Source organism: Callorhinus ursinus, unplaced genomic scaffold (genome assembly GCF_003265705.2).
Source record: "Callorhinus ursinus isolate GAN/ISIS: 27379988/994484 unplaced genomic scaffold, GSC_fseal_2.0 scaffold6, whole genome shotgun sequence".
In the NCBI taxonomy this organism is placed as follows: Eukaryota; Metazoa; Chordata; class Mammalia; order Carnivora; family Otariidae; genus Callorhinus; species Callorhinus ursinus.
This window is the reverse complement of record NW_027397068.1, coordinates 28,837,750-28,859,306: the sequence shown is the minus strand read 5'-3', so window position 1 is coordinate 28,859,306 and position 21,557 is coordinate 28,837,750. Positions and strand designations below refer to the sequence as shown.

The window sequence follows — 21,557 nt, the reverse complement described above, 5'->3', positions numbered from 1 at the left end:
TTTTAAGAGGTCAAGAATTACAGACTTAGGAGAGAAAAAGGTGGGGCTCAGAATGCTAAAGACCACTAATATTTAGAAGACAAATGAAGGAATAAAATATCTCAAAGGTGATCAAAGAAGTGAGGGGGAAAAAGCATGAGAAAGTGGTAACAAAGGAGTCAAAGTGAGACATGTAAATATTTAGTTATCTACCTCTCATATACTATACCCTGTAGAAATAAGAAACACCCAAGGTATGGCTTTTGCTGTCAAGTAGCCTGCAATCTCACTGTTGAAAAAAGACCAACAAGAGAAAACAGGAGGGGAAAAAACAGTATGGCAGTAAGTCAGCACTACATCCAATAAAATTGGTTTGCTTATTTCATACTTAAATTTTTATTGATCATTCTTTACACTCATCTTTTTAAAGTTTTATTTAAATTCCAGTTAGTTAACATACAGTGTAATATTAGTTTCACATGTAGAATTTATAGTGATTAAACAATTCCATGTATTAGTGCTCATCACAGTAAGTGTAATCTTAATCTCCATCACCTATTTCACCCATCCCCCTCACCATCCCTCTGATAACCATCAATTTGTTCTCTATAGTTAAGAGTGCTAGAACTGATACACGAGTTCAGTAAAGACAGGATACTAAATCAATGTACAGAAATCTGTTGCATTGCTATACACCAATAATGAAGCAGCAGAAAGAGAAATCAAGGAATCAATCCCATTTAAATGCACCAAAAACGATAAGATACCTAGGAATAAACCTAACCAAAGAGGTAAAATATCTGTACTCTGAAAACTATAAAACACTGATGAAAGAAACTGAAGAAGACACAAAGAAATGGAAAGACAATCCATGTTTGTGGATTGGAAGAACAAATATTGTTAAAATGTCTGTATTACCCAAAGCAATCTACACATTTAATGCAACCTCTTATCAAAACACCAACAGCATTTTTCACAGAGCTAGAACAAACAATCCTACAATGTGTATGGAACCAGAAAAGACCCTATTCAGCCAAAGCAATCTTGAAAAAGAAAAGCAAAGCTGGAGGCATAACAATTCTGGATTCAACTTGTATTACAAAGCTATAGTGATCAAAACAGCATGGTACTGGCACAAAAATAGACACATAAATCAATGGAACAGAATAGAAAACCCAGAAATGAACCCACAACTATATGGTCAGTTAATCTTCGACAAAGCAGGAAAGAATATCCAATGAAAAAAAGACAGTCTCTCAACAAATGGTGCTGGGAAGACTGGACCACTTTCTTATACCAAACACAAAAAAATAAATTCAAAATGGATTAAAGACCTAAATATGAGACAGGAAACCATTAAAATCCTAGAGGAGAACACAGGCAGTAACTTCTTTGATATTGGCTGTAACAACTTCTTTCTAGATATGTCTCCTGAGGCAAGAGAGACAAAAGCAAAAATAAACTATTGGAACTTCATCAAAATAAAAAGCTTCTGCACAGCAAAGGAAACAGTCAACAAAACTAAAAGGCAGTCTACAGAATGGAAGAAAATATTTCCAAATGACATATCTGATAAAGGGTTACTATCCAAAATATATAAAGAACTTATGAAACTCAACACCCCCCAAAAAATAATCCAATCAAAAAATGAGTAGAAGACATAAGTAGACATTTTTCCAAAGAAGACACCCTGATGGTCAACAGACACATGAAAAGATGCTCAACATCACTGATCATCAGGGATATACAAATCAAAACTACAATGAGATATCACCTTATACCTGACAAAAATGGCTAAAATCAACATAAGAAACAGCAGGGGATGGCGAGAAAGGGGAACCCTTGTGCACTGTTGGTGGGAATGCAAACTGGTGTAGCCACTGTGGAAATCAGTATAGAAGTTTCTCATAAAGTTAAAAATAGAACTACCCTACCATCCAAAAATCACACTAAGACATATTTACACAAAGGATACAAAAATACTGATTTGAAGGGATACATTCACCCCGATGATTATAGCAATATTACCAACAATAGCCAAATTATGGAAATAGCCCAAATGTCCATTGACTGATGGATGGATAAAGAAGAGTGGTGTGTTTGTGTGTGTGTGTGTGTGTGTGTACACACACACACACACACAATGGACAACTCCTGGGCCGTAAAAAAAGAATGAAATCTTGCTGTTTGCAACAACATGGACGGAGCTAGAGAGTATAATGCTAAGTGAAATAAGTCAGTCAGGGAAAGACAAATACCATATGATTTCACTCATGCCCATCATCCAGTCACTGCCCCCCATTTCACTCATGTGGAATTTAAGAAACAAAAGAGATGAACAAAGACAAACAACAAGAAAACTGCTTTTTATTTTGATGCTTTCAAGATTGCTTTGGCTATTCGGGGTCTTTTGTGGTTCCATACACATTGTAGGATTGTTTGTTCTAGCTCTGTGAAAAATGCTGTTGGTGTTTTGATAAGAGGTTGCATTAAATGTGTAGATTGCTTTGGGTAATATAGACATTTTAACAATATTTGTTCTTCCAGTCCACAAGCATGGAATGTCTTTCCATTTCTTTGTGTCTTCTTCAGTTTCATTCATCAGTGTTTTATAATTTTCAGAGTACAGATATTTTACCTCTTTGGTTAGGTTTATTCCTAGGTATCTTATTGTTTTGGTGCAGTTGTAAATGGGATTGATTCCTTGATTTCTCTTTCTGCTGCTTCATTATTGGTGTATAGCAATGCAACAGATTTCTGTACATTGATTTAGTATCCTGACTTTACTGAACTTGTGTATCAGTTCTAGCAATTTTTGGGTGGAGTCTTTGGATTTTTTATATAGAGTATTATGTCATCTGCAAATAGTGAAAGTTTGACTTCCTCATTGCTGATTTGGATGCCTTTTATTTCTTCATGTTTTCTGAATGCTGAGGCTAGGACTTCCAGTACTATGATAAATAACAGTGGTGAGTGGACATCCCTGTCTTGCTCCTGACCATAAAGGAAAAGCTCTCAGGTTTTCCCCATTGAGGATATTAGCTATGGGTTTTTCATATATGACTTTTATTATGTTGGGGTATGTTTCCTCTAAACCTATTCTATTGAGGGTTTTTATTATGCATGGATGTTGTACTTTGTCAAATGCTTTTTCTGCATCTATTGGGAAGATCATATGGTTCTTATCCTTTCTTTTATTAATGTGGTCCATCATGCTGATTGATTTGCAAATATTGAGCCTCCCCTGCAGCCCAGGAATAAATCCCACTTGATCATGATGAATGATACATTTAACATACTGTTGGATTCGATTTGCTAGTATTTTATTGAGAATTTTTGCATCCATGTTCATGAAGGATATTGGTCTGTAGTTCTCTTTTTTAGTGGAGTCTTTATTTGGTTTGGTATCAGGGTAATGCTGGCCTCATAGAATGAGTTTGGAAGTTTTCCTTCCATTTCTATTTTTTGGAATAGCTTGAGAAGAATAGATATTAACTCTTCTTTAAATGCTTGGTAGAATTCACCTGTGAAGGCATCTGGCCCTAGACTTTCGTTGGGAGATTTTTTTATTACTGATTCAATTTCTTTGCTGGTTATTGGTCTGTTCAAGTTTCTGTTTTTTCCTGTTTCAATTTTGGTAGTTTATATGTTTGTAGCAATTTATCCATTTCTTCTAGGTTGTCCAAATTGTTGGCATATGGTTTTTCATAATATTCTCTTATAATTGTTTGTATTTCTGTGGTGTTGGTTATTTCTCCTCTCTCATTTGTGATTTTATTTATTTGGATCTTTTTCTTTTTGATATGTCTGGCCAGGGTTTATCAATTTTATTAATCTCTCAGAGAACTAGCTCCTGGTTTCATTGATCTGTTCTATTGTTTTTTCAGTTTCCATATCATTTACTTCTGCTTTAATGTTCATTATGTCCTTTCTTCTGCTGCCTTTAGGCTTCATTTGTTGTTCTTTTTCTAGCTTCTTTAGGTGTAAAGTTAGGTTGTTGAGATTTTTCTTGCTTTGTGAGGTAGGCCTGTATTGCTATATATTTTCCTCCTGGGACTGCTTTTGCTGAATCCCAAAGGTTTTGGAACATTGTGTTTTCATTTTCATTTGTCTCCATGTTTTTTTTTTTAATTTATTCTTTTATTTCCTATGGACCCATTCATTGTTTAGTAGCATGATGTTTAAGCATCATGTGTCTGTGGTCTATCCAGATTTTTTCTTGTGGTTGACTTCTAGTTTCATAACATTGTGGTCAGAAAATATATATGGTATGATCTCACTCTTCTTGTAACTTGTTGAGGCCTGATTTGTGACCTAGTATTGATTTATTCTGGACTTGAAAAAAATGTGTATTCTGCTGCTTTAGGATGGAATGTTCTGAATATATTTGTTAAGTCCATCTGGTCCAGTGTGTCTTCAAAGCCATTGTTTCCTTGTTTTCTGTTTAGATGATCTGTCCACTGATGTCAGCGGGGTGTTAAAGTCCCCTACTATTACTGTATTATTATCAATTAGTTCCTTTATGTTTGTTATTGTTTTATATATTTGAGTGCTCCCATGTTGGGGGAATAAATATTTACAATTGTTAGATCTTCTTGTTGGATAGTCCCTTTTATTATGACATAGTGCCCTTCTTCATCTCTTGTTAGTCTTTGGTTTAAAATTTAGTTTGTCTGATAGAAGTATTACTATTCCGGCTTTCTTTTGATATCCATTTGCATGATAAATGCTTCTCCATCCCCTTTCAATCTGCAGGTGTCTTTAGGTCTACGATGAGTCTCTTGTAGGCAGCATATTGATGGGCCTTATTTTTTTATTATTATGTTATGTTAATCACCATACATTACATCATTAGTTTTTGATGTAGTGTTCCATGATAATTGTTTGCGTATAACACCCAGTGCTCCATTCAGTACGTGTCCTCTTTAATACCCATCACCAGGCTAACCCCACCCCCTGGGCCTTATTTTTTTATCCATTCTGACATGTCTTTTGGTTGGAGCATTTAGTCCATTTACATTCAGAGTAATTACTGATAGATAATGTATTTAGTGCCATTTTATTACTTGTTCTGTTGTTGTTTCTGGAGATTTGTTCTGTTCCTTTCTAGTCTGTCACTTTTGGTCTTTCCACTCAGAGTCCCCTTTAATATTTCTTGCAGGGTTGGTTTAGTGGTCATGAACTCCTTTAGTTTTTGTTTACCTGGGAATTCTTCATCTCTCCTTCTACTTTGAATGATAGCTTTGCTGGTTAGAGTATTCTTGGCTGCAGATTTTTCCCATTCAGCACATTGAATATATCATGCCACTCACTTCTGGTTTGGCAAGTTTCTGTTGAGAGATCTGCAGCTAGCCTTATGGGCTAAGTTAGGGACTTCTTTCTGCTTTTAGGATTTTTTAATCTTTATATTTTGCAAATTTAATTACAATTTGTCTTGGTGTTGGCCTGCTTTTGTTGATTTTGATGGGAGTTCTCTGTGCCTCCTGGATCTGGATGTGGTCCTTCCTCAGATTAGGTAAGTTCTCAGCTATTATTTCCTCAGATAAATTTTCTGCCCTCTTTTCTCTCTCTGCTTCTTCTGGGACTCCTTTAATATGAATGTTATTACGTTTGATGGAGTCACTGAATTCCCTAAGTCTATTCTTGTGTTCCATAATTCTCTCTTTTGTTCAGCTTCATTATTTTCCATTATTTTATCTTCTATATCACTTACTCATTCCTCTGCTTCTTCCATCCTTGTGCTCATTGCATCAAGTCTGTTTCAAATTTCAGTTATTGCATTTTTCATTTCTGTTTTTTAACTCTTATCTCCATAGTAAGGGGCCCCCTTATGATTGTTGCTTTAAATTCTCTATCAGGCATGTTACTTATATCTGTTTCACTTAAATCTCTGGCCATGACCTTATCTTGTTCTTTCAAGATGAATTCCTCTGTCTTGGCATTTTGTCTAAGTCTCCATCTTCTTCTCTGGGTTAAAAAAGCCGCTTCTGTTTCCTGCTCCTGAGAGTAATGGCTTAATGAAGAAAAGGTCATATAGTGTCCAGGGCCTGGTGTTTCAGGGCAAGTTTCTAGTGTTTGCTGCATGCACTCTGCTGCTGTTTTTTGGCTGCTCTTTCAGGCCAATTGTCTGCAGAGGCTCTCCTTGCCTGCAATGGGCAAGGTTTTGTTCTTGGCCAGAATGTGGTATGTTTTAACTAGGTGTACTCTGGTCTGCTTGTTAAATGAGACCTGATACTACTTCCGGTAGAACCGAAGCCCTGCAGAACTCTCTGGCTGGAGATGTGGGCAGGGGTTTCTGCTGGTCTTCTGGGGAAGGGGCCACTGCGCTGGGACTGAGGCAAACTTGACCAAGAAGGGCAGTACCAACAAAATGCAGGGGTGTGGGACTTGGTATAAATAGGTTAGGCAGCCAGTGTTGGTGCTGTACTGATTACAGCAGATGTCTCTGTGTTTATGCTGAGGGGCGAGGAGGGAAATGGTGCCCGCCTGCTCCTTTGTCCCTAGAGAGCAGTCCCCGTGCCTGTTGCTCTCAGGAAAGCACTCTGAGAAGAGCAAATAATCTCCCCTCTGGGTGTCCCAGGCATTTCTCAGATCACTGTTTCCACACTGTCTGCCTCCAGGTTGTGTGCCCTCCTGGCTCTAGCCCAGCCAAGCCTGCTGACTTTGAAGACTCCGGGCTTTAGGGATGTGGTGTGGGCAGAGGCCTGTGCTGATCTTCTGGGGGATAGTCTCACCACGCTAGGACTGAGGGAGGTTTGACTGAGAAGGGCTGTCGCACCGGAGCACAGAGGTGTGGGACTTGCTGCAAGCAAGCTATGCAGCTAGTGTTGACATGAGCTGCCCTCCACAGGTGGCTCTGTTAATGCTGAGGAGTGGGGGAGAAAAATGGTATCCACCTGCTCCTGCTCCTTTGTCCCTGGCGAGGTATCTGTGAAGCTACCTCTCAGGGATAGCTCTAGGAGGAGTGAATAATCTCCTCACTGTGTGCCCCAGGCATTCCTCGGATGGCTATTTCTACATGTCTGCCCCTGGGTTGTTTGCCTGCCTTCTTTGCAGGAACAAGGCAGCGCCCTCAGGGCTCTATCCTAGCCAAGCCTGGCTGACCTTAACAACTCCAGTTTTTGTGCCCTGCTGGGTACAAGAACTCAGGAAAATCAGCCCCTCTCATTTTCTTTCCCAGCCAATGGCTTTGGGGAAGTGTTCTTGTGCATTCCCCTCACACTCATTATCTTAAATGAGTTTGGAGAAGAGAAATATGATCATATGAGTACAACAATATTTAAGTTTTTTTTAAAGAATATAAAGTAATGCCAATCTTTTACAAATATTTTATAAATTAAAATAGAGCATCTAATTGTTATGTGCACAGTTAATTCAACTCAATGCCATGCAATAAGAGCTAACTAATTTCCAAGCAAACTTAGCAATTGCTGAATTTAAAATATCTAGACTTATGAACATTTTATCTAATTAGAAAGTTAGATTTTTCCTTACTGAATTTGAATCCAGTAAGTTTAGAACTTTACAATGTCTGAGATTACTTAAATGATTAGACTCCCCATCATCTTTACCTGTAGTTTATCTTGAATATTCAGTTCATGAGGAAATGCTTCTGATTTAATATAAAGTGAATAAAGAATATAAAATTATATAATTACAGTCCAATTTTTAAAAGTGATAAAGATAAGCATATATAAAAGACTAGTAAGTATATTAAAATGTTAATAGATGAACAACAGGAAACTTTCATTTTCTTATTTCAACCTTCTTATACATTCTTTATAATAAACACATATCAGTTTTATAATGAGAAACAAGTATTTTTATGCAAATAGTTTCCTCTTAGCTAGATTTCTGCAGAGGAAGAAAACAGCTGAAGATGTACAATATTGATAACTTATATGGATATCTGTTGGGGCACGTACATCTCATTTTTAAGGGTCTTATGCCTCCTATATCAATAGAAACTCAGGGAGGGCAATTATGTTTATTTCTTTTGTAAGTTCCTGCAGCCCAAACTGCTGTGTTCTGCAAAGGGGCATTGTATCCTCAGGGCCTAATCAAAGAAAAAAAATTGTAAAATGAATCCCCTGAAACTAATTTGTTAGATCAACAACTTTTCCCTACTTCTCTATGCTAATGTTTGTTATGGTTAAACCCAACAATTTTGTAAATACTGTCCCAAGTTTTAAAAATAATCACATAGTGTACCTTGGTATATATTTTGCATACAATGTCTTATTGTAATATCATTTTACTTAAGTAAGTAAATCATAAATCTTAGGATTTAAAAATATTACTGGTAATATTTTTCCAGAAAGTTCTAACTTTATCAGTTATTTTGAAAGAGTTTCAACATTCTTACAATGTTTATTATATTTATCTGTTGAACTTAACTGTTTCTAACCATTTCTCCTCAGAAAGGTTGATGGCAAAATTATCAAATGTATAAAGAATTTAGAAATTTGAGTCAACAAATAATGAATTTTAAAGTTAACAGTGCTCACATTAATTTCCACAAATTCACTTTCTTAGCCTATTACCTGCCCCTCCCCCCACTATCCACATACAGAGTTTGGGCACATTCGATAGAATTAATTATGGGAGTGCACTGATTACTCAGGCAGCCCAAAGAGGAGTGAGCTGTTAAACAATTATAAATAACTGAAGCTCATCTATTTAATTGCCAAAATTGATTTCAACTACTTTTAAAAGAAATATTTCTAAAATGTTTAACCTACTTTCCTTCCTTTTAGGCCAAGTATACTCTATACAATTTAATCTTTGGGATGACTTAGGATATTATCATAGCTTTTTAATTATAAACTGTGATACTTGGAGAACCACACTGATACTTTTTGGACTGTTTGTTCCTTCACTGGAAAGTTCCAGACTTACAGATTTTGTTTTCTGTCTTTTCACCTCTTGCTATCTTCTGCTTTCCAGTCTGCTTATGAGCTGTCTGTTTACTTGTCTCTAACAGAATATCCCTTCCCTTTCTAACTGCGTTTCCTAATCTATAGCAAATAAGAAATAACAAAACAATCAAGTTTCATTCACTGGCCATTCAGAGATGAAAAATACATATGAAAAATACTGGTAGTCCTTAAAAAGCATTCAGAGTTTAATTATACTACAAAAGAGTGCTACAGGAACCCAGAGGATCATCATAAGAGAGTCTGGGAATTTCAGAGATGGCTTCCTGGAGGAGGTAGTTCTTTTTTTTTCTTAAAGATTTATTTATTCACTTCAGAGAGAGAGAGAGCAAGCACGCAAGCGGGGGGAAGGGCAGAGGGAGAGAGAGAAAGAATCCTCAGACTCCCGCTGAGCGCACGAAGCCCAACTAGGGGCTCAATCCCAGGACCCTGAGATCATGACCTGAGCCAAAATCAAGAGCCGGTCTCTTAACCAACTGAGCTGCCCAGGTGCTCTAAGGAGGTAGTCCTTAAACAGTGATATGACAGATGAATGAATAGGATCTGATAGGCAAAAGACAGTGAGAGAATGGGTAGTGGAGAAGATCAAGTGTACAGTCAAAGGAAACAGCGTGATAATAATAAAAATAATGATACCTTACATTTATTGAATGCTTATGTAAATTGACTTAGTAAAATCCTCATAACAACTCTATGAGGCACAACTATTCCCATTTTAAAGATCAGGAAACTATGGCACAGAAAAAGTGTTTTGCCCAAATTCACACAACTAGTTAAGTGGCAAAGTCAGGATTTGGACTTAAGCAGTCTGGCTCTAAAGCTCACACTTTTAACCACCATGCTATATTGCTTATTTATGCAAAGTTATGAAAGCAAGAGAGACTCTACTGTTTTGGGCAATCTACTACAAGTAATATATAAAGCTGGAAGATTACAAATGAGTATTGCAGAACAAGGAGGCAAAAACTAGCTAGGATGGGCTTTGTATGCCAGGCACACATGTTTGGATTTTACCACGTAGGCAGTAAGAGCCATCCAGCAGAGGAATAGCAGGATCGGACTGCCTTTGATAAAGATTTCTGTGAGATCTGAATGAAGAAAAATAACCAGAGGCTGGAATTCCATTTAGGAGGCTATTCTAAAACTCTATGTGAGAGGTAATAAAGACCTGAACCAAAGCAATAGAAGTGGGAATAAAAAGGAGGGGACCAGGGGCGCCTGGGTGGCTTGGCTGGTTAAGCGTTGGATTCTTGATTTCAGTTCAGGTCATGATCTCAGGGTTGTGAGATCGAGCCTCCCCCTTGGGCTCTGCACTGGGCATGGAACCTGCTTGAGATTCTCTCCCTCTCCCTCTGCCCCTCCCCACCCACACTGTGCATGCACGCACTCTCTCGCTCTCTAAAAAAAGAAAGAAAGAAAGAAAGATAGAAAGAAAGAATAGGACAAATTAGAGATAAATAGGATGTGGAATTCATAAAATGTATGACCTGGATGAGGAAAATCAGTGATAGGGAGAAATTAAATAAAACTGTAGTCAAAAAAGAAAACAGATGGAGGGTGGTAGAGGTCTATAAAAGGTTCATTTCAGACATGTTTGAGGTGCTTGTGGAACAAGAACAACATAAAAACAGCTAACACTTACATGAGCTTATCATGTGCCAGACTCTGGTCAAAGAACTTTATATGTGTGAATCCACTGAATTATCAAGGCAACCCTCTGAGGTATTCAAATTTCATTTTACATGAGGTGCCTGAGAAGCTAAGTAACTTTGCCCAAGGTCACACAACTATTAAGTGGCTGAGCTGGGACTTGAACCCAGGTAGCCCGGGTCAGAGTGTATTCTGTCTTTAATAGAGCCAGGTCAGTTGTGTAGATGAATTTGGCATCCAAGAAAAACGGTTCAGACTAAACATAAAAATTTGGAAGTCATCAATAAATACAGATGGCAGCTGAAACCATGAGTATTCACTTAGATATAGAGTATGCAGTTAGTTTTTCTCTAAGTGTGGTCCTTCAGGCACCTAGGTATGAATACTTTGAGGAGGGCATTTATTAAAAGTGCAGATTAGAGGGCGTCACCCAGGTCCACAGAAACTGAATCTCTAGGCCCAGAAATCTATAGTTTTTACTCCCCAACTGATTTTTATGCAAATTCAAGTTTGAAGATCACCGATGAAGAAGAAATGTGTAACAATGACATTGTTTACTAGAAGTGTGTCTACCATAAGAGTAAATAAGTTCTAAAGAAGGACGGTTAAGTAAAGCCCTAACCAAGTGTCCGATGGGTCTTTTCTCAAATCTAAGCCACAATCTATTATAAGAAGCATTGTTCTTTTATGTACCACAAGAAAAAAAATAAGAGACTTCTCATATAAAGCTGAAACAAAAGAAAGGCTACAAATGAAGAGAAGGATACATGGAAAATAAACCCACCATGCAGAAAGAGACAGCAAAGAAACTTGAAAGTCTCTACCTTTCGAGTACTAGGCACCACGTAGAGGGAATTTTATCCCAAAGACAGTTCTTACACAGCTTTGTACTCTGAATTCATACTATCAGTGAGATTAAAAACAAACTCTTAAACAGAGAATTTAATTTAAAATGGTCTCAGGTTGGTAGTAGTGCAAATGACTGGTAGAGGCAAATGCAAATCCTCTCTGAAGTAATCCAACTTTAATTCAGGCCAATAACAATTATAAGACATATCACTATTTTAGAACTTTCTTTAAATCTGAAAAAAATGGGTCTTAGAATCACTGAAACACAATAAATGGAAAGTCTACCGGGCTATTCTGAATGCCCAGGAACTGGGATGGAGAGGCTAATTCCTGGTTCTCAAATGTACTCCGTACATAATGTCATATAGGTATTGCTTTATTTTTAGTAGTAAGAACTATAAAAGACAGGTTATTAAAAACTGTAAAAATCCTTTTCCTTCCCATCATACTTAACCATGTTTTATAATTCCCCCAAATATAAAAAGTCTCACCCATAAAAAATTACAAAATAAACAAAACAACCAACAAGTGAGATCAGACCACTCCTACCCCAACTCCATGTAAATGCTTTAACATTCTCTGGGACTTTGAGAACTAGACTGCAAAGTTCACCACAGGCCCTGGTAACTGTCCAGACACAACAGGAGAAAAAACAAACTTTGCTCTTGCCAAGGATGATGATTTATAGTCCTGTACAACACTCAGTATTTGGTCTTTTACTCATAGGCCACAAACACACTAACTAAATACTTGCATGATATCCAGAGTATTCTGGCCCTTTTTAAGAAAAATTAATCCCTTTTCAACAATGCTACCATGAAAAAAATTCCTTTAGCATTTTTATAATTTTCCAGAAAAGCTGTGTATTCCTAGTTCAGGCATGCATTTTCCATCTTTTCCAAGAATAGGATAAACACTGCACAAATTATTCACCATAGCTGTTCTGGGATCTTATAAAACTGCAATTTCACTACATAGCAAGCATATCATCATTAGAAGATTAAAATGGCTTTAGAATGACAATAAGCACCAATTGATCATTATGAGGAGTTCCCTAATAAAAAAAATTTACAAAGAAACCAGTTATTCAACCAACCACTGCTAGCTTCTCCCTGCTTTTGGTGGGTAAAGATCCTCAAAGTCCCTTTCAGAGCACAGTCCTGTCTAAAGCAACTAATATAAGAATTCAAATGATTCCCACTCTTGCCACACCCTGCCAGAGCATCTCTTTTACTCAGGAAAACTGTTTCCTACCCCAGGAGCAAATGTGTACTTGTATATATGAATATGAGTATAGGGATTTTCTAATACTGTAGAAAATGAAGTACCCCATATCCTTATCTATAATTTAATATTCACTTTTCCATAGAAACAAGGGAAATTCTGGTTTTATAGTGCTATTGCTATTCTAAGCATGTTATAAAAACAGTTTCTAGGTGGATCTATGGAAAATCCACTCTGTCACTGTCAAACCTACTTAGTAGTAACTTTTCAGATGAAACTTGTTAGTATAGTTTATGTACTATGTAATATTTAATTTAAAAATTTTAAGTGGCGGGCGCCTGGGTGGCTCAGATGGTTGAGCGTCTGCCTTCGGCTCAGGGTCATGATCCCAGGGTCCTGGGATCGAGTCCCGCATCGGGCTCCCTGCTCCTTGGGAGGCTGCTTCTCCCTCTGCCTCTCTCTCTCTCTCTGTCTCTCATGAATAAATAAATAAAAAATCTTGAAAAAAAATAAAAAAAATAAAAATTTTAAGTGGCCTATAATCCCACTATACAGAAATCCCTATTAACATGTTTTTTTTCTAAACAGTAATATATCAGGTAACAAAACTGAAACAGCATTGAAGAGCACAAAATAAAAAGTAAAGTATTTCCTACTCCTAGGCTGCTGATTCCCAACCACGTCTACTGCTTTCCCCTCTCTTAAGATAACAACCATCAACAGTGTCTTGAGATCAGAAAGAAAGAAAATTATTTATATACCTACATACTTTTCTTTAGCGACTCTCCTGTCCTACACATCAATCAGCAGGCGATGGAGGAAAAGATTCATCAGATTCTAGAAGCACGGTAATCTTTCTGATTATAGCACCACTGGTTCGTTCTTTACCATCACATCCCTTTAAGCTGTTGATATTCTTTTGGATTTAGTGATGAGCGACTAACTCTTTTCTTAGGCATTTCCCCCTCCATTTCTATAGATTTGAGGACAATCCTTCATCTGCGTGGTATCACTAAGGAATATGACATAATAGAAAGGGCTCTGGATTAAATCAGAAGACCTAGGGTGTTTTTTTTTGACACTTATATAGCATGTAATCTTAGTTGTATCATTTCCTTTTTCTTACTTTTGAAAAATATTAAGTATTATATAAATATACAGTGGTGGAAGTAGCAGTGATAATAAACTCTTCGTCATTCTTTTCTTGGAGTTTCAGTTTCCTTACAACTTAGCCCTTACAAATATTAATCTCTGAGCCCTTTCCTGGTTGCCTGTGGCTGGGCTAATTAACTCCCCTCTTGCATACTTATATACTTAATATATTATATTGAAATATTCTGGGGCACCTGGGTGGCTCAGGCGATTAAGCGTCTGCCTTTGGCTCAGGTCATGATCCCAGGGTCCTGGGATCGAGTCCCGCATCAGGTGCCTTGCTCAGCAGGGAGCCCGCTTCTCCCTCTCCCCTTGCCTGCAGTTTCCCTTGCTTGTGCTCTCTCTATCCCTCCCTCTCTCTCTGGCAAATAAATACAATCTTAAAAAAAAAAAAAAGAAATATTCTGTTCGTGTCCTTCCCTTAAATGACAAGCCTTAAGGACAGGAATCAAGTTTCATTCATATTTGTAATCTTAACACCTAATTCAATAGTTTATAAATGCTTGCTAAACTGAAATGAATTAAAAGCCATGTAAAGCTCCAAGACAAATCCTACTAACAAGTCATCTCAATATAAAGTAAAAGGAAGATGTCTATGCCATTCAGACAAAAGAGAGTTCTAATCACTAACAGTAGTATCTGAGTTATTCTGTCAAAAAGCAACGCAAATATCTAGGTTTGTCATAACATTGCTCTCCTTGGTATTCAGAGCTCCATATTCATAATTCCAATTCATATACCTATTAGCAAGCTGCAGTATCTTAACCACACCAACTTCTGATCCGTATATCTGAAGTGAACAACTGTTCACAAAAGGGCTGAAGTAATCTAACGATGGAAGAGTTGTTGACAAGCTAGTCTTTACTTTTTTTTTTTTCAAACCAGACTTGTTGGCACAGCTGCTAAGGTCTTAATATGAGAAACAGCGTATGTTGTTGAACAGCATGGGAGGCAAAAGGACAAAATCTGATTTTCCTGACTAGCTGAGGCAGAAGCTTAATTAAGATAATCAAAATTTATTTTACTTAAAATGTACCTTTGAAAATTTGTTAGCCTCCTCTTAAATATTTTAGTTCTTCAGCAGTTTTCAATGTGCATACTTTACTTTTAGCTGACTGTGCCAAATGCTGAAACTGCTGAGGAACTTCCTAACAGCCAAAATACAGGAGGCATAGAAAAGACCCTATGATGGCTAAACATGAGATCTTTATTGCTCCTAAGAACTTCTCTTGCATCCAAACAGAGGCTGTCTGTGACTGTGTCTGCATAATTTGCTTCATATAATATTGAGATGACTTTTCAGGAAAGCTAATGTTAAAAACTGGCATAATTTTCAGTTTTCATTCCATTTCAATTCCAATGGTATTTGCTGAAGTGTCTAACATGTGCCAAATTTTTTGCTAAGAGATGGAGGCGGAGAGGAGGAGGTCATAGTCTCAGACGAAGTAAATGAAATGCCTAAACTACTCAGGGCTTTGAACTTGCTTTAAACTAGTATAAATTTGGTGCTTCACAAAAAGTAGAGGGTTGACTTCATCATGCTGATTTCATCATGACAGTTGGCCAAGTTTGCCAGTCCAGTCCAGACCAATTCTGGCTAAGAAACCTAGCCTCCTTTAATATGACATCCTTTAGTTAAAAGCTGCCTAACAGCCCATCAGGAGACAGAGAAGAGGGACACCTGAGTGGCTTAGTTGGTTAAATATCCGACTCTTGATTTCGGCTTAGGTCATGATCTCAGGGTCTTGAGATCAAGCCCCATATCGGGTGGGAGTTGTGTTCCACACCCAGCATGGAGCCTGCTTAAGATTCTCTTTCCCTCTCCCCCCTCCTTCCCTCTCTTAAAAAAAGTCTCTGAAATGCTTAATAGGGAGAAAATGACATCCTTTTTTGACTAAAGTTTATATAAATACAGATAACTCAAAACTGCTAACCTCAGTTCTTTAAAATATAGTCTTATATAGTATATTCTTCATATCTGTACTAAAAGGCAAAATCTAAAATTATCAACTAATACTTGAAAAGTATTATAATTTACAAAGCCTTTATACATCAAATTTTAACTTAGCCTTACAAAGTGGCATACTATCATTATAATCATTTTTGAACACATGAGGAAACCAAGGCAAAAAGATTAAGTGACTTGCCTAAGGTCATATGTGTAATAAGTGGCAAAAACAGAATTCAAACTCAGGTCTCCAGACTCTAAATGTGGTGCCCTTTTTGTTTCTGCACTGTGTTCCATAAATTGTAGTTAATCCAATTTTTCCCTATATATAGCCTCAGATAAAAAAAAACTAACAGATTAATTTTCCTAGTGCTATTTATTTAAACCAAAATTAAAATAAGCTTGCATTCCCTAAGTGCACACACTGACAGTGGGTGGACCAACCAATACAGCTGCTGAGAGCAGACAGATGCCAACTTAAGGTTAACACTTTTCCCTTGTATAAATAAATCCACACACAAAGAAACATGTTTGGCTGAGTATAATTCAATTTGTAAAATTTCCAAAGCAAACAAACGTTACAACTATCAGAATTGTTTTCCCTTGAAATAGACCTCCTGTGGAGATAACAACTGAGAAAAACATAAAACATCTTTAAAACAAACTCTATTCTCTCCTTTAAAAAAAAATACACATACATACCCCCAAATAAATATTTCTTTCCATTTCTCCCTCCTATCCACTAATCCAACCGCCTCTGACAATGAAAGAATAAAAAATTAACAATAGATGTTTTTTGAAACTGGTAATGCATAACTCTTCCAAAGCCATCAGCCGTCATTAGTTTAGCATTATCTTTAATGTATTTATTATAGTTTCTGTGATTTAATTTAGTTGCCTTAACAAACAATTTTATTTTAGCAATGTCTGCACGTATCTGTCTTCCTCTATATTCCTCAAGAGCAAGGGACCATATCTTATTCATTATTCTATTATCCATTGGATTTATTTTATGGTAGTCATTCAATAAGCATTTGTTGTCCTTAAATCAATTAATATAGTAGAAATACATAAAACAAAATACATTTGAGTCTAACAGTTAACAAACATTTATTCACAAATGTATTGCATACATTTTACTTCTATGAAATCAGGTTTCACCTTTATTTTTTTTAAGATTTAATTTATTTATTTGAGAGAGAGAGAAAAATAGAGAGGGAGGGGGAGAAGGAGAAGCAGTCTCCCCACTGAGCAGAGAGCCCCAGGCGGGGCTTGATCCCAGGACCCTGAGATCATGACCTGAGCCGAAGGCAGACACTTAACTGACTGAGTCACCCAGGTGCCCTGAGGATTCACCTTTACATTGTATTTGGCAACATGTTTTCTTTCATTGTGGGACATAAAGTAATGTGTGCCTTACAATCTTTGGCATCTTAGATTCAATGAATAAAGTCTTTATAAAAATATACATTAAGAACATTCTTCTCATGCAATTAAATAAGTAAATGCAAAGTGCGGATCATGGATCTCTAAATTACATAAAGATGTGAGGGGGTATGCCTCACAGATGGCTCTCCTGCTCTATCAAATCAGTGAGTTAGGAAAAAAAAAAAAAACCAGTGAGTTAGGTCTTCAAGAGCCAAAACTTTATTATATTCATCTTTGTATTTCTAGTATATGCTCTCTAGGGGCTCAATAAAGATGAGCTAAATGAATAAAATCATCTGGTCTGGGGAAGAGAATGACTGTGGGAGAGGGGATGAAACTTGCTGTAAAAGAAAAAAAGGGGCGCCTGGGTGGCTCAGTCGTTAAGCGTCTGCCTTCGGCTCAGGTCATGATCCCAGGGTCCTGGGATGGAGCCCAACGTCAAGCTCCCTGCTCTGCAGGAAGCCTGCTTCTCCCCCTCCCACTAGCCCTGCTTGTGTTCCCTCTCTTGCTGTCTCTCTGTCAAATAAATAAATAAAACCTTTTTTTTTAAAAAAGGGGAAAAACCAAATTATAAAGATAACTAGGCTTAAAGAAATAAAAAGAAATATACTTATTCTAATATTTAAAGATCATAGATCTACCACTCACTAAGGATTCATACTATTAAACAGTATTTACCAAAATACTAGTTTCATAGGATATTAACTGAAGTTACTCACTAAATTAGATTTCCAGCAAATAAACTTGTGGAAATGAGTAAAACAAAATTAACCAACTTCTTCACCTGCAAGTTTAAAATTTTTAATATTAATCCAGACCTTAATTTTTAATATTCTATCATTATGAATTTCCAAAACAGGGTTAAAGCACGCATTTCCGAAACTTATTTGCAACAGAAACCTTTTTGGGGGATCCTCTTGAGAAATTAGCATTCCACAGAACAGACTTCAGGTAATATCTGTATACAGAATCTTCAAAGTAGCTCTACGTAGAAGATAACTATCAAAATATTACGAGATATGTAACTGGTAACATGAAATAACAAGTGATAACAGAAAAAACAAATAGCAAATTGTGTAAAACATCCTGTTGCATACACAGAAATTCATATTTCCAGTGTAGGAGAGTAAAGGAAGAAAAAGAAACTCTCTTTTCAAAAAAGTTAAAACTTGTAGTGTTCTTATATTTAATCTCACTTGATTTAGTAACTAACCACTCTGGTATATCTAGTTAAATGGCACCAAAAAAACTGTAGTATACTTTCAAAAGTACCTGACAGAATCATCATGTAGCCAAATTACTGGGACGATACTACATTTTCTCATTAACACAACTCATGAAACAAGGAGGGTTTATAGAAGAGACAGTACAATCAAGCAACAATTCAAACAATTGGTGTAAAATTACTTTGGAGCAAGAAGCAGAATTTGTCTCATATATTCTAAATGAACAGAGTCTAAAGAAAAGAATATATCACAAGATCTCACAATCATCATCTGTCCCTTTTCAAACAGAGGAATATAGGAAAATACAATTAGGTTCCAACAAAATGAGAAAAATGAGGAACGTTAAATACTTAGCCTTTTTATACCCTGGTGCCAGAGATTCCTTCCTCTACTACTTACTGGTAGGCATTACATTTGGATTCACTGGTGTGGTGGTGATAATACTAAGTTCTAACTAGTTCTGTGACCTTATCCTAATTAGTACCTAACCCCCCCATAACTTTATATATAAAATAAAAGAGTTGATTTAAGTTATCTTGAAGTTTTCATCCATTCTTAAAATTCTACTAAAAGAGAGGCAAATTTACTTGTATGCTGAACTTTTATTTAAACTTATATTGAAGCCATATTTTTGAGCTCTAAAACAATTAAAATTTTGTCTTTGCAGTGACTACCCCTATAAATACCTTGGTAATCTTATCTAGACAACCATTAAGATTTTAAGCATTTAAAGAATACATGGGTTTTTTTTTTTTTAATTTCCTGCAGGCTTTTTTTTTTTTAAAGATATTATTTATTTATTTGACAGAGAGGGAACACAAGCAGGGGGAGTGGGAGAGGGAGAAGCAGGCTTCCCACTGAGCAGGGAGCCCGATGTGGGGCTCGATCCCAGGACCCCAGGATCATGACCTGAGCCGAAGGCAGATGCTTAAAGGCTCAGCCACCCAGACGCCCCAAGAATACACAGTTTTAATTATTTCAACAAGCATTTGTTTACAACACTCTCGTCCTAGAAAGACTTTTAAATGACATAAAATTACAGACAAAAAAGGAAGGTAAAATAAAATCTGAAAAATTCTGATCAAAATGTTGAATTAATATGAAATTGAAAAGTTCCCCTCTAATCTAAATACAGAAATACTGGATAATATGTAATATTTACAAGTATATAACCAAGCTGAAATGCAAGAAAAAGAAATGGCCAAGTGCCAAAAACAGAACACTTAAGCCATACTGGTGAAAGGCTACTGGGTTTTTAAAAATGTTTAAAATGATTTCTAAAATCACTTATTAAATGTGTAAGTCTAATGTATTAAACTGACAAAAGTTGCTTAATTACTTAGAAAGATTTTGCTTATTGGAAATGAAGATCTGCCTCGATAGTTGTTTAAAGTATTTGAGAAAATATGATAGGCTAAATTGAAAAATGTAGTTTGAAATACCTAAGGTACCTAAATTTGTAAGTGCTATTCATGTTTAAGGAAGATTTAATCTACTAGATTCACCAGTTAACTAAACATTAATCAAAGAAAAAGCCAAAGTCCTTATTTCCAGGCAAAGACTACTAGATCTAAAATATTATCTAGTAAAATTTTTAAGTTGAATTCAAATGCTTAGGAAAAACATTTTGAAAATTACTTTAACAGACTTTTATAAATTTAATAAATAAATAAATAAAACATTTTAAAATTACAACTAGCTAAAACAAACTAAAAGTATTATTTTTCAAGACCAAATGTCTACCTCAGATACTTTTAAAAACACCCTTTGACAAGGATTCCCACTATCAGTGGTAGTATTTAACACTGAACTGGAGATTCTGCCAAAGGATAAATAAAACAGAAAAAGAAAATACGGTGGATAATAATTTAAAAGGAAAAAACAAAATTGTTATTTGTAGGCAATATGATTATCTACATAGAAAATTCAAGATAATTTGAATAGGAGTGCTTGGCTGACTCAGTGGTAGAGCATGTGACTCTCCATCTCAGGGTCATGAGTTCAAGCCCCACACTGGGTATAGAGCTTAGTTTAAAAATAATAATAATAATAATAATCTGGATAATCTATATGGAAAATGTAATTTTAATATATATATTCACACAATAGTCAAAAATCATAAGAACCATAGGGGCAATGCCAATAAAAATTTGTAAAATCTCTGTGAACAAGATTTGTTAAAAGAAGAAGGGACTACTCTTCTAGTCATTAACATTTACTATAGAGTGTTAATAATTAAAATAGTGCCACTGGCACAAGGTGAGAGAAAGAGACCGATGGAACAAAACTGAGTCCAGAAACAGACTCCGGTATTTATGGGAATTTGGTATATGAAAATGAGGGAATTTTCCTAGGAAAAGGAGTAACTATTCAAAATTTGTGCCAGTATGGACATACTATCCATACTGTAAAAAATAAATATCTTTATTCCATGCCAAACATAAAAATAAATTCCAGCTGGACTCAACATCTACATGTAAATAACAATCTTTAACTGTTTTTGAAGAAAATATAGAATATGTTTCGGACTTTGGGTACAGAAGATTTCATAATAAACAAGACAACTTACAAACAGGAAAGGTGATAAAAACTTTATTAAAATTAGAACTTCAACGCAACAAAAGATACCAGTGACAAAGTTAAAAAAAGCAACATATATAACATATAAAAGATTAGTATCTGAATTACAAAACCTACTACAAATTGTTAAGAAAAAGCTCAGTAAAGGGACAAAAGATATGAACAGTAGTTAACAGATGAGAAAATATGAATACCCAAAAGCCAAAAAGATACTCAACTTCAGGAAATGCCATGCAATCTGGAAAATGCAAATTAAAACAATGAAAAATTATTTCACACCCACCAGACAAAAACTTAAAAAAAGAACTGTTAGTATCTGGCAAGGAGATGGGGGAGATGGAAATTTCCATGAACGACTGGTGGGAGTGTAAACTGGTGTAAAATTTTGGAAGACAATTTGAAAATTGTGATGCTGTATATACCCTATTACTCAGCAATTCTACTTCTCAGTATTTATGAATGAAGCCTAGAAAAAATGGAGATATATATAGTGATGTTCATTGTAGCCTTGCTTGCAATAGGAAAAAATGAAAAAATAACCTAACTATATATTAACAAGGGAATGGATAAATTGTGTCATATTCA

The 21,557-nt window shown here is 36.0% G+C and overlaps 1 protein-coding gene across 8 annotated transcripts in view; it reads right to left on the bottom strand.

Annotated features, from left to right (window-relative positions):
* The window catches only part of CEP57L1 (centrosomal protein 57 like 1), an 80,563-nt gene that overhangs the window by 43,579 nt on the left and 15,427 nt on the right, over window positions 1–21,557 (bottom strand). The window contains exons 1-2 of one of the 8 annotated variants that reach the window (XM_073893762.1): window positions 18,067–19,116; window positions 13,400–13,650 (exon numbers count right to left, since the gene is read on the bottom strand). The exons of 4 other annotated variants lie outside the window; for them this stretch is intronic. The gene's annotated coding sequence lies outside the window, so the exon portion shown is untranslated. Of the gene's footprint in view, window positions 1–7,550; window positions 7,571–13,399; window positions 13,651–18,066; window positions 19,117–21,557 lie in introns of those variants that run through there. 3 more of the 8 variants (XM_073893763.1, XM_073893764.1, XM_073893766.1) reach the window with 3 other exon arrangements.